Source organism: Pseudophryne corroboree, chromosome 5 (assembly GCF_028390025.1).
Source record: "Pseudophryne corroboree isolate aPseCor3 chromosome 5, aPseCor3.hap2, whole genome shotgun sequence".
Taxonomy (NCBI): Eukaryota; Metazoa; Chordata; class Amphibia; order Anura; family Myobatrachidae; genus Pseudophryne; species Pseudophryne corroboree.
Genome location: NC_086448.1, coordinates 112741711 through 112754846, shown reverse-complemented (window position 1 = coordinate 112754846; position 13136 = coordinate 112741711).

The window sequence follows — 13136 nt, the reverse complement described above, 5'->3', positions numbered from 1 at the left end:
TGTTTGTGAAGTATAATTCTTGGTGATTGCACATTCATTGGCCACATCCACGTTATCCTGTTGATCTGTCTGAATGTCATGTGATGAAAATGGATGAATCGAAACTAATATAGTCCAGCAATGACCATGAACACTTTTAGATAGTGGTTGGAGACGGGTGTAGTACGGCTGACCGCCGGTCTCCTGACCGCCGGTCAGCTTACCGACGCCGGGATCCCGGCAGCATACCGACGCCGTGATCCCATCGGGGAGGGGCAAGTGCAGCTGCGCTCGCCATGCTGCGGGCTCGGTGGTGACCTGCGGTCGCCACGGGTTCTATTTCCACTCTATGGGTGTCGTGGACACCCACGAGTGGAAATAGTCCCTGTTGGTCGGCATGTCGACCATCGGGACAGTGACCCGTCGGGCTGGTGGAGGAGGTCATGTGACTGTCGGTCAGCTGACCGGCGGTCACATGAATACCACCCGTTGGAGACATCACCAGATTTGATGGCTCTTTTGGCCTAAATATTCAGTGTTATAGGACCATTCTCTCTATTTGCAGGCAGCTTATCTTGCTCTTTTAAGCAAACACATAAAGGGCTTGATTTTATTTGCACATTTTCAAATGCGAAAATGTACGCCTGCAGCAAACAGAATGCAACTATACGCTCTTATTCTCGAGAGCAGTCGTCATCACTATCAACGTAATTTGCACCTACTACAAGCTAGCTGCAGCAGATCTTCCTAAGTCTGGCTCTGGCATTCATTCTGCATACGCAAAACCCAGAGTAGTATGCCCAAGACACACAGAACGATTTCCTTATGTGCATACACACAGTTGCCACCCAGTATGGCCCATTCAGCCATCTCAAAGTAACAGCTGACATACACATGACTGTGAATAGGGCGTATGCAGACCATGATGCATGCGCAGTTTGCTAGTAATTGCTAGACGCCGCTAGAATTTCAACTTGCAAGCGAATCAGGCCTAAAAGTATCCAAAATAATCCAACAACAATAATCAGTCCAAAATCTATGCTGTAAAAAGTTAAATACCCCTTAATTAGCTAATACATTATGGGCCATAATTCAGCATTGTGAGAAATTGCAGTTGTCTGCGAGTATAAATGCGCCACCCTGACAGAAAGAAACCCTTCCTGCAAGTTTACAAATGCATCGCAGATCGCTATCCATTCGCAAATGCATACGCAATTTCCGGAACATCGAAGATTTTCTTGCAGTCTGAGCAAATTTGAGTAGTTCTGAAGCTGCCACTAAACTGCGACTGAGACGGTCTGGAAATGGTCTGCATCAGAGACCCTCCCCAAAAACGCCAGGGCACGTCTGTGTTTTTTCGGACAGACCCAGAACGGCAGGTTTCCGTCCAGAAACTCTGGCTTCCTGTAAGTCAAACAACGATTACATTGCGATTACGATCTGTACGCATTTTCTGCCGCTATTACCCCTCACACATGCGCAATGCGAACACTATGCATGCGCAGTCATTCAATAATCGCTCGATTTGCGATTTCTCACAATAGCGATCCATGCTGACTTAGGCCCTATAAACATAATTGAGATTCTCAAAGTTATGATTGACATTTTCATTTGTTAATGAATATAATAATAAAAATAAATTTTCATCCCAAATTGATATGACCGTTAAATTTGCAATTTAGCAGTCTAACGGGAATTAGCAGTTTAAATGTTTATTTTAATTGGTATTTAAAATTTGACAACATACTCTACAGTCATGTACAATACAGAACAGATTAGATGGGCTAAGCGGCTCTTATCTGTCATCAAATTCTATGTTTTAGTGTTTCTAATTTACTACCAATTTACTGCAAATGTACAAGGGGTTGGGTATGTGTTACCGCCGCTGGGGATCCTGGTGGTCAGCATACAGACCGCGGGATCCCGGCGGCGGAATGCTGGTGGAGAAAGGGGGGGGGGGACCGAGCGCAACAAGCCCCTTGCGGGCTCTGAGGCGAGTTACGCTTGCCACAGGTTCCATTCCCACTCTATGGGTGTCGTGGACACCCACGAGTGGGAATAGTCCCTGCTAGTTGGCATGCCGACTGTCGGTATTTAGAGGGAGGCAGGATGTAGCTGTTGATAATGTGACCAGCGGTCTCCTGACCGCCGATCACATAACTACATCCCTATAAAAGGTATATGTTCAATTTGCCGGCTGTCAGGATCCCGACGTCCAGGATACCGATGCCAGAATCCTGACAGCAGGCAATACCGACACAACAGGGCTATTCCCACTCGTGGGTGTCCACAACACCCACATAGTGGGAATAGAACCTGTGGTGAGCGCAGCAAGGCTGCAAGGGGACTCTTTGTGCTTGCCCCGCTACCGGCATGGATGCCGCTGTCGGAATATTGACGGCCGGCATCCCAGCAGTCGGTAAATCCTACTGAACCCATATAAATATACACTGAAAGAAATTAATAGAAGTAAATCATATCTACTCTCCTGCAGGATGCTGGAGAGTCACGATTTTTTCCTTTGAATCCGCATGATGGGCCCTGGGCTTAATGATATGAGAGTCTGGCCCCACCAACCAAAGGCCCAGCTATGTTTTATATCCATGCTGCTCTCAGAGAGGAGACATAAAAAGTAGGCAAGTATGAACTAAACCTACAATCAGGGCGAAACTAAAACTTTGTGGTCTCCATAGCAAAATCTTGAAAGTGTTAAAGAGAGAAAGAGAGAGAGAGAGAGATACAGCGTCAAAGAGAGAAGGAGAGTGAAAGAGAGACCATGTCAGGAAGAGAGTCAGGGAGAGAGAAAAAGAGAGAACAACAGTGTCAGGGAGAGAGAGTAGCAAGAGAGAAAGTGTCAGGGAAAGAGAGGTGAGGTGCTAGAGAGAGAAAGAGAGGGAGAGGGAGGTAGCCGGAGACAGCAGAGATCTCACCCCCTTAATACCTGTAATTCACGGTACTGCACTGTTCTGCGCTCGGGACTCGAATGTTATGATTCCAGCACTCTGGTCTGAGGAGATTTTATAACAAGGACCTGAGCACTGGAACGTAATGCTGGGAAAGGAAGCGGGAATGGAAAATAGCCCCTGGCTCCCTAACTCCGTTGTCTCGCCCGTGCTGTCAGAAATCCCTTGTGAGACTATGGTTGCTTGAGCCCATGGCAGCCGCGTTTGAAGGGCGGATTACGTCTGCCCAACTCCGATGCCCCCTCAGGTCTTAATGGGAGACAAAGGGAAATCCGAGACAGGGTGATAACAAGGGGCCCTCTAACTCAGCAACAAGGCCAGGGGCTACAAGGTAACTTAAAACTAGAATATGTGCGGAAATACCGCCAGGGAAAAGGACAACCAAAATACCACTTGTCCACTCTCCTACCCGGCACCGCCGAGTTCCGGAGAGGACTTGTGGAAGCGGAACCCTCCGCAAATGCTCCGAAACAGAATACAAAAAATATAGCGGGCTGAGCCGCAGCACACGGCAGAGCCGCAACTCACGAACACCACACGAGATTCTCTGGCGACCGTGGCGGACAATAGAGTACCAGAGACTTCTTGGGATGAGATTATAACTCCAAGATTCGGGAACTCTGAAGACAGGAATGACCGGACACAGCAGGACAGGAACTGACGTTCAGCAAACCTAAGCAGCATGCAGGAAGCTATTACCGGCGTCTGTGTGAAGCACTGAGAAAGTATTTAACAAGGAGTCCTCCAATCAGATGTTACAGAGCCAGATTATCAACATGCCGTGCAGCTGCCAGGCTGCACGAGCAAAGACAAGTGTGTGTGTGATTATTTGATTGACCCTGCAACGGGGAACGCGATCCGCCCGTGGCGTCCCCGTTGCTAGGGTCCGGGCGGCTAAACACGCCTGGCGTCCCTGCGTTGCTAGGGAGCCGGCGGCTACGCACGCACGGCGTCCCAGCGTTGCTAGGGACCCGGCGGCTAGCCCGCTCGGCGTCCCTAGTAGCTAGGCGCCGGGCCGTGAGGACATCGCGGACCCCGGCGCCTAACAGTACCCCCCCCCCCCCCTTGAGGAGGGGTCAAGGAACCCCTAAAGCCAGGTTTCTGAGGAAATTCTCGAAAAAATGCCCTCTTGAGCCTAGGGGCATGAAGATCCTTGTCCAGGACCCAAGACCTTTCCTCCGGACCATAGCCTTTCCAGTGAACTAAAAAATAAAGCCGACCCCGGGACAATTTAGAGTCAAGAACTTTCTCTACCAAGAATTCCTGTTGTCCCCGTACCTCCACTGGAGATCTACCCTGAGAGATCCTCCGAGGAAATCTACTGGAAGAAACGTATTGTTTCAACAGGGAACAATGAAAAGTATTTCCAATTTTAAGAGATCTTGGTAAACGTAGCCGAAAGGCAACTGGGTTGACCTTCTTACTAATAAGAAACGGTCCAATAAATTTGGGTCCCAGTCTAGCCGAGGATTGTCGAAGCCTGATGTTGCGAGTCGACAACCACACCTTATCTCCCACCTTAAAAGTGCAAGGACGTCGGAGCCTGTCAGAAAATTTCTTCTCTCGGAAGGCCGCTTTCCTGAGAGCAAGGTGCACTTTTTTCCAAATTGCTCTGAGATGGGAGGTCAAGGTTAGCGAGGAGACTGGAGAATGATGAAAAAAAGAATTGGCTCTGGGGTGAAAACCAAAAACTGAAAAGAACGGAGACTCTTTGGTGGAGGAATGACAAGAGTTATTGTAAGCAAATTCAGCCAAAGGGAGAAACTCAGACCAATCATTCTGGAGTTTGGCTGAATACAGACGCAAATATTGTTTTAATGACTGGTTGACTCGTTCGGTTTGCCCGTTAGACTGTGGGTGGTAACCAGATGTTAAAAACAGTGTCATCTTCAATGAGGCACAAAAACATTTCCAGAACTGTGCGATGAATTGTGGACCCCGATCAGAAACAATATCAGTGGGCAACCCATGAAGTCTGAACACATGGCGGAGGAACAAAACTGCCAACCCTTGAGCAGAAGGCAATCGGGGAAGAGCGACAAAATGAGCCATTTTACTAAAACGGTCCACTACCACCCAAATGACTCGGAATCCGGCTGAAAGGGGAAGGTCAACCACAAAATCCATGGAAATATGAGACCACGGCCTGAGAGGAACAGCTAAAGGCATGAGTTGCCCGATAGGCAACGAACGAGGAGCCTTATGCTGTGCACAACCCTGACATGAATGAACGAATTCCTTAACGTCTTTAGAAAGACTAGGCCACCACACTGAGCGAGAGACTAACTCCAATGTCTTAGTGATTCCAGGATGCCCTGAGACTTTGCTGTCATGAAATTCAGTTAAAACAGTGGCTCTCAAAAATTCAGGGACATAAAGACGACCAGCAGGAGTAAGTCTAGGAGCTTGGTGTTGAAGCTTGTTTAACTGGGTAAATAAATCCTGAGTGAGGCCTGCCCGGATGACTGAAGATGGAAGTATGGAGGTAACAACAGGATTGCTATTGTGAACCGGAAGAAAGCTACGTGACAGGGCATCAGCATTTGTATTCTTGGAACCAGGCCTGAAAGTAATTATAAACCTGAAACGAGTAAAAAATAATGCCCAACGTGCCTGCCGAGTATTAAGCCGTTTAGCTGACTCAATATATTGCAGGTTCTTATGGTCAGTCAAAACCGAAATAGTATGTTTAGCTCCCTCCAGCCAATGATTCCACTCCTCGAAAGCCCATTTCACCGCCAGTAACTCCCGATTACCAACATCATAGTTGGATTCAGCGGAGGAGAATTTCCTGGACATAAAGGCACAAGGATGTAACTCCAGAGACTCCGGATCCTCTTGAGAAAGGACAGCCCCCACTCCAACCTCTGAGGCATCAACCTCCACAACAAAAGGCAATTCCGGATTAGGATGTCTGAGGACTGGAGCCGAGACAAAGGCTTGTTTCAAGGCCTGGAAGGACAATTCGGCTTCATGCGACCAGTTGGTAGGATCCGCCCCTTTTTTTGTAAGAGCTACTATGGGAGCAACCAGGTCAGAAAAAGAATGAATGAACCTCCTATAATAATTCGCAAACCCTAAAAAGCGCTGAATTGCTTTTAAATTAGTGGGTTGCGCCCAATTAAGGATGGCCTGGAGCTTCTTTGGTTCCATGGAAAATCCCTGAGGAGAAATTATGTACCCTAAAAAAGATACTTCCGTGACGTGAAAATCACACTTCTCCAGCTTGGCATACAAATGATTCTCACGTAACTTTTGAAGAACCAGACGCACCTGGGTAACATGTTGTTCCATAGATTCAGAAAAAATCAAGATGTCGTCTAAATAAACGACCACGAATTTCCCTAGGAAGTCACGGAGAACATCGTTAATAAGGTCTTGAAAAACCGCTGGAGCGTTAGACAGGCCGAACGGCATCACCAGGTATTCGTAGTGACCTGACTGAGTGCTGAAAGCCGTCTTCCACTCATCCCCAGATTTAATTCGGATGAGGTTGTAAGCTCCTCTAAGGTCAATTTTAGAAAAAATCACAGCAGAACGTAACTGATCAAAAAGTACAGAAATCAACGGCAAAGGATAGGTGTTTTTAACGGAGATCTTATTCAGGGCTCTAAAATCAATGCATGGTCTAAGCGAGCCATCTTTTTTCTCCACAAAGAAAAAACCTGCACTTAAAGGAGATTTTGATGGTCTAATAAATCCCTTCTTTAAGCTTTCCTGAATATAATTATTCATGGCCATAGTTTCTGGCCCGGACAAAGCATATAATCTCCCCTTTGGCAAAGTGGCACCTGGAACTAGCTCAATTTTACAATCATAAGGCCGATGGGGAGGCAGAATATCCGCATTTAGAGAAGACATCGGCAAACTCTTGGTATTCCACAGGAATGAGCTCTGGAATGATTGCTGCAACTCTGACTGGATACGAAATACATTCCTTAGCACAAAATGTACCCCATTGGGAAATCTCCCCGGACCGCCAATCAATGGTGGGATTATGAAAGGCCAGCCAGGGGTGACCCGGAACAACAGGAACTGCCGGGCAATGTGTAAGGTAAAATTCAATATTTTCGGAATGTAAGGCTCCTACGGTAAGTACTACTGGAGGTGTACGGTGAGTAATTATCCCATTAGAAAGTGGACCCCATCTAAGCCGTGCATGGTGATACATCTATCTAATGGTAACTGCGGAATGCCTAAGGCCTTAGCCCAAGTTAAATCCATAAAGTTTCCTGCAGCTCCACTGTCGACAAAAGCCGACACCAAAGAACTGAGGCTGCCAAAGGAAACCTTAACGGGGACTAAGAGAGAGTTGTTCGAGGAGATAAGCTGCAGACCTAAGTGAACCCCCTCACAATTCACTTGGTCTAAGCGTTTCCCGACTTGTTCGGGCAATTACGAGCAAAATGTCCCTTACAACCACAGTATAAACAAAGACCGGAATTTTGTCTTCTGGTTTTTTCTTCAGGAGACAGCCGGGAATATACACATGGACTAGACCTTACAGATGCTCCTCTTTCAGCCCTCCGCTCACGGAGACGACGATCAATCTTTATAGCAAGCTCCATAAGTTTATCGAGAGTCTCAGGAGCAGGGTACTGGAGGAGGCTGTCTTTTATAGATTCAGATAGCCGAGGCGAAACTGACTGCGCAGGACAGGGTCATTCCAGCCACAGTCGTTCGACCAACGGCGAAATTCGGTACAATAAACCTCCGCAGGATTTTTTCCTTGTTTGAGAGCGCGCAGCTGACTCTCAGCGGACGCCTCTCTATCTGGGTCATCATACAAGAGCCCTAAAGACTTAAAAAAGGCGTCTACAGATAACAACGCCGGATCCTCTGCTCTTAAACCAAATGCCCAGGTCTGAGGATCCCCCTGGAGTAAAGAAATAATAATCCCAACCCGCTGAGATTCATTACCAGAGGATGTTGGTCTTAAACGAAAATAAAGTTTACAGGATTCTTTAAAATTAAAAAATTATTTTCTATCACCGGAAAAACGGTCGGGCAAATGCATCTTTGGTTCACAGACTACCTTCGGGGAGGCTCGCAAAAGATCTTCCTGCGATCTCACCCAAAGAGAAAGATCCTGAACCATCTGAGTAAGTTCTTGAATCTGGTTTACTAAGAGCTGACCGGGATTCGGCCCTAAACCTGACGGATTCATGAGGCCGATAAACTCTCACAAAAACTGAATGAGAAAAAATTAAACCCAGTTTAATTTAAGTTTTGGTTGGGCCGGTAATAATGTTATGATTCCAGCACTCTGGTCTGAGGAGATTTTATAACAAGGACCTGAGCACTGGAACGTAATGCTGGGAAAGGAAGCGGGAATGGAAAATAGCCCCTGGCGCCCTAACTCCATTGTCTCGCCCGTGCTGTCAGAAATCCCTTGCGAGACTATGGTTGCTTGAGCCCATGGCAGCCGCGTTTGAAGGGCGGATTACGTCTGCCCAACTCCGATGCCCCCTCAGGTCTTAATGGGAGACAAAGGGAAATCCGAGACAGGGTGATAACAAGGGGCCCTCTAACTCAGCAACAAGGCCAGGGCCTACAAGGTAACTTAAAACTAGAATATGTGCGGAAATACCGCCAGGGAAAAGGACAACCAAAATACCACTTGTCCACTCTCCTACCCGGCACCGCCGAGTTCCGGAGAGGACTTGTGGAAGCGGAACCCTCCGCAAATGCTCCGAAACAGAATACAAAATATATAGCGGGCTGAGCCGCAGCACACGGCAGAGCCGCAACTCACGAACACCACACGAGATTCTCTGGCGACCGTGGCGGACAATAGAGGACCAGAGACTTCTTGGGATGAGATGATAACTCCAAAATTCGGGAACTCTGAAGACAGGAATGACCGGACACAGCAGGACAGGAACTGACGTTCAGCAAACCTAAGCAGCATGCAGGAAGCTATTACCGGCGTCTGTGTGAAGCATTGAGAAAGTATTTAACAAGGAGTCCTCCAATCAGATGTTACAGAGCCAGATTATCAACATGCCGTGCAGCTGCCAGGCTGCACGAGCAAAGACAAGTGTGTGTGTGATTATTTGATTGACCCTGCAACGGGGAACGCGGTCCGCCCGTGGCGTCCCCGTTGCTAGGGTCCGGGCGGCTAAGCACGCCTGGCGTCCCTGCGTTGCTAGGGAGCCTGTGGCTACGCACGCACGGCGTCCCAGCGTTGCTAGGGACCCGGCGGCTAGCCCGCTCGGCGTCCCTAGTAGCTAGGCGCCGGGCCGCGAGGACATCGCGGACCCCGGCGCCTAACATCGAAGCCAGCCAAGTTTACGCCCCCGCCACCCCCACCCCACCCCGCCACTGCTACACCCTCTACGTGGCTGCAGCCTTGGGGGGGCTATCAACGCCCCCCCATCCCCATAGGCAAAGGTGAAGGGGAAGCTGTGGGCCTTGAAAGTAGCCCATGGCTGGGAGCAGTGGGCCCTGGAAGCAGCCCAGGCCCCATAGCACCAGCCACCAGCACCCACGGTGGTTACACCACTGCTTACATACTCTCCACCTCTCTCTATCACTTTTTTTCTGCACCACCCCAGCACTTTCTCCCCACATCTCTTTTTCTCTCTCTCCTGTCACACTACGGACTTTTAAAACCACTTTTTTACCTATGCGATGTCTGTCCTGGCTGGTGCAGAGATCCGTGCACGCTGTGTCCTGATCCCGCATGAAGTCTCCTGCAGCGGCCGTTGCCTCTGTACATAACGCTTCACATCACTGTCTTCCATTGTTTTAGTGTTCACTCTCCATTGTGCTCACTTCCTGGTGTTTGGGCCTAGCAGAGTTTCCCTCCACGTCCGTACATGGGCGCTGCCATATTGGATTCAATCATCTGATCCTCCATTGCCCAATGTTGGAGCTCCTTTTGTCAGCTGACCGCAGCATCCAATTAATCCACACTTTAAGGTATAAAGTGAACTTCCTGGGATTGTCAATTTGGCAGTACAACAGTCTCTTCTTAGAAAGTAACAGCTCTGTGCCGTGCTCCTCTATTTCAGTGACTTTTTTATGATCCAGTTCCAGTCTGGTAATTTCTAAAGTGCTCTGCAATTTCTCCAAGGACTCTCCACTGTCAAGATTACGGATTTAGCCCTGTCAGCACTCTAGTCCGTTCCAGTTCCATTCTGGTCTCTACTGCTATATGAACTTTTGCCTTTCTTCGGGACTTCAGGTGTCAAGATTCCTGATCCAGCCACTTCAGTCCGTTCCGGTTCCATTCTGGTCATCATTCCAGTTCCATTCTGGTCACCATTCCGGTTCCAGTCCGGTCACCGTTCCAGTTGTAACCTGGTATCTTTATCTCATCCTAGAGAATCTGCAGTGATCCACAGACTCTATTAATTAATAAAGTTTTACTCCTGTTATATCTGCCTTCAGGCTTATCATTGCTAGAACACCTACATCCACGACTAACAGGGACTATTCCCACTCGTGGGTGTGCACGACACCCATAGAGTGGGAATTGAGCCCGTAAGGGGCTTTGTTGCACTCGCCCCCCCTCCCATCCGTGCCATCTAAATGCCGGGATCCCTCCACCGGTATTGTGACCGCCAGTCACACACATACCCGACCCCTCTGTAGCTGGGTACACACTAGACGATGGGTTGCCTGATCCTGCGGATGAGAGCGACATATCGGGTACATCATATAGTGTGTATGCACGATATGTGTGCTCCTGCAGATCGCTAGCAACATCCTTCATCAGACTTGCAGCAGGGCCGGCAGGGGGATGCCGCTAGCAATGACATGCTGCAGAATGCAGCATTTCACGGGCTCCTCTCGTTGGACCCAGCATTGGCAAGTGTGTATGCACTTGCCGCATGCCGGGTCCCGTCGCCCGTCGCATCAGCTGGATATCACCTTATAATAAAACCAACACATTGTAAATATATTAGACCTTAGAACTAGAAGAATAAACTGTACAATATTTGCATTGTGTTATTTGAGTCCTTTATCTTTAATAAAAGCCGTTTGTCTTTTGGACCTCAGTAGTTAGTTGTAGAGACTTACATTTGGCGAATACTTGACGTGTTTACACAGAAACCCATCAAAGTTCAGATCACAAAGCAAGTTACCGAATCAGTAGGACACAAGCAGGTTTATTTTTCAGAACTCGTTAGTATTTGGTTAAAGCAGTTTTAAATGTATGAAGTTGACAAAACTGATGGATTTTTAATATTTCTAAATTAATACAGTAAGCCATTATTTGTGTGGTTTAACACAGACACACAAACACTCTTACTACAAACTCCATAACCCTGTGTTACAGAGCCTGCAGGAAAATGCATTAAGGGGGTCATTCCGAGTTGTTCGCTCGTTGACGATTTTTGCAACGGAGCGATTAAGGCGAAAATGCGCATGCGCATGGTACGCAGTGCGCATGCGCTAAGTATTTTAGCACAAAACTTAGTAGATTTACTCACGTCCGAACGAAGAATTTCCATTGTTGAAGTGATCGGAGTGTGATTGACAGGAAGTGGGTGTTTCTGGGCGGAAACTGACCGTTTTCTGGGAGTGTGCGGAAAAACGCAGGCGTGCCAGGATAAAACGTGGGAGTGTCTGGAGAAACGGGGGAGTGGCTGGCCGAACGCAGGGCGTGTATGTGACGTCAAACCAGGAACGAAACGGGCTGAGCTGATCGCAGTGTAGGAGTAAGGCTCGAGCTACTCAGAAACTGCTAAGAATTTTCTATTCGCAATTCTGCTAAGCTAAGATACACTCCCAGAGGGCGGAGGCCTAGCGTGTGCAATGCTGCTAAAATCTGCTAGCGAGCGAACAACTCGGAATGATCCCCTAAGGAAGTAGTATTAAAGCAAAGCTAACCATAGTATAATATATCTGTCTTTTATTGGCTACAGGATTTGCTTTTCTCACCTGTCAGCTCCATGTTGGTGGTGATATAGGGCCTAAATCAGACCTGATTGTAACCCTGCAAAATTTTGCAGAGCTACGATCAGGCACACTGAAATGCGGGGGGCCGCCCAGCACAGGGCTAGTCCGCCCAGCATGTCAGGCCCGCCCCCCGCAGAAGTACAAAAGCATCGGACAGCGGCAATGCTTTTGCACTTCAGGAGTAGCTCCCGGCCAGCGCAGCTTTTGCGTGCTGGCCAGGAGCTACTCATCGCTGCCCAGGTCGCAGCGGCTGCGTGTGACGTCACACAGACGCTGTAGCTCGCCCCCCGCACGGTCCGGCCACGCCTGCGTTGGCCGGACCGCGCCCACAAAATGGCGGGCAAATGCCGCTGTGCCGCCCCTTCCCGCCCAGCGACCGCCTCTGCCTGTCAATCAGGCAGAGGCGATCGCTAGGCAATGACAGCCGTAGGCTGTCAGCCATGCGCCGGCGCACTGCGGTGCCGGTGCATGAACACTTCTGACCTGATCGCTGCGCTACGATGAACGGCAGCATGCGATCAGGTCAGAATGACCCCCATAGTATGAATTAACTTTCCCCTGACAACCTTTCTCCCTTTCTATCAAATGACAGAGGAGCAAGATATTAGATAATAAACAATAGGCCTAGATTTATTGTTTAAGTAGAAATGTATAGCATAAAGCAATATTTGGTATAGAATATAAGTATTAAAAATGTGCGTTTTCTAGTCAGTCATTCTAAAAATATAACACAAGATAACATAATTGTAATAAAGGTCTGTTTGTTAGGAAAATGTATGTTTTGAATGTCTACATCAGGTGTTACGTCATATCGAGCGGCTGATTGATAAGTGTATATGCTTCTATGGCTGCCCTGAGCTTGAGTTGCAGTAAGATTCTCTTCCTACAACCATGGGATGCTGTGTATAAAGTCATATAATCTGGTACTACTGGGTGTAATATGGGGGAAAGGGTCTGTGTATGCTGTGTGTATTACAAATATGGCACTGTGGGTAATGTGGGGGGGGGGGGAGGGTATAATGTAATGTCCTGGGTGTAATATGGGGTAGTGGGCTATGTATAATGCGGTTCTTGGTGTAATATGGGTGGGTTGTGTATAATGTAATGTCCTAGGTATAATATGGGGGGGGGGGGGGGGGGAGTGTATAATGTAATGCAATAAAGTACTGTGTGTAGTAAGTGGGAGGGGGCTGTGTATAATGCAATGTTTTATGGTGCTGTGTGTACTAGGTGTAATATGTGTGTGTGTGTGTGTGTGTGTGTGTGTGTGTGTGTGTGTGTGTG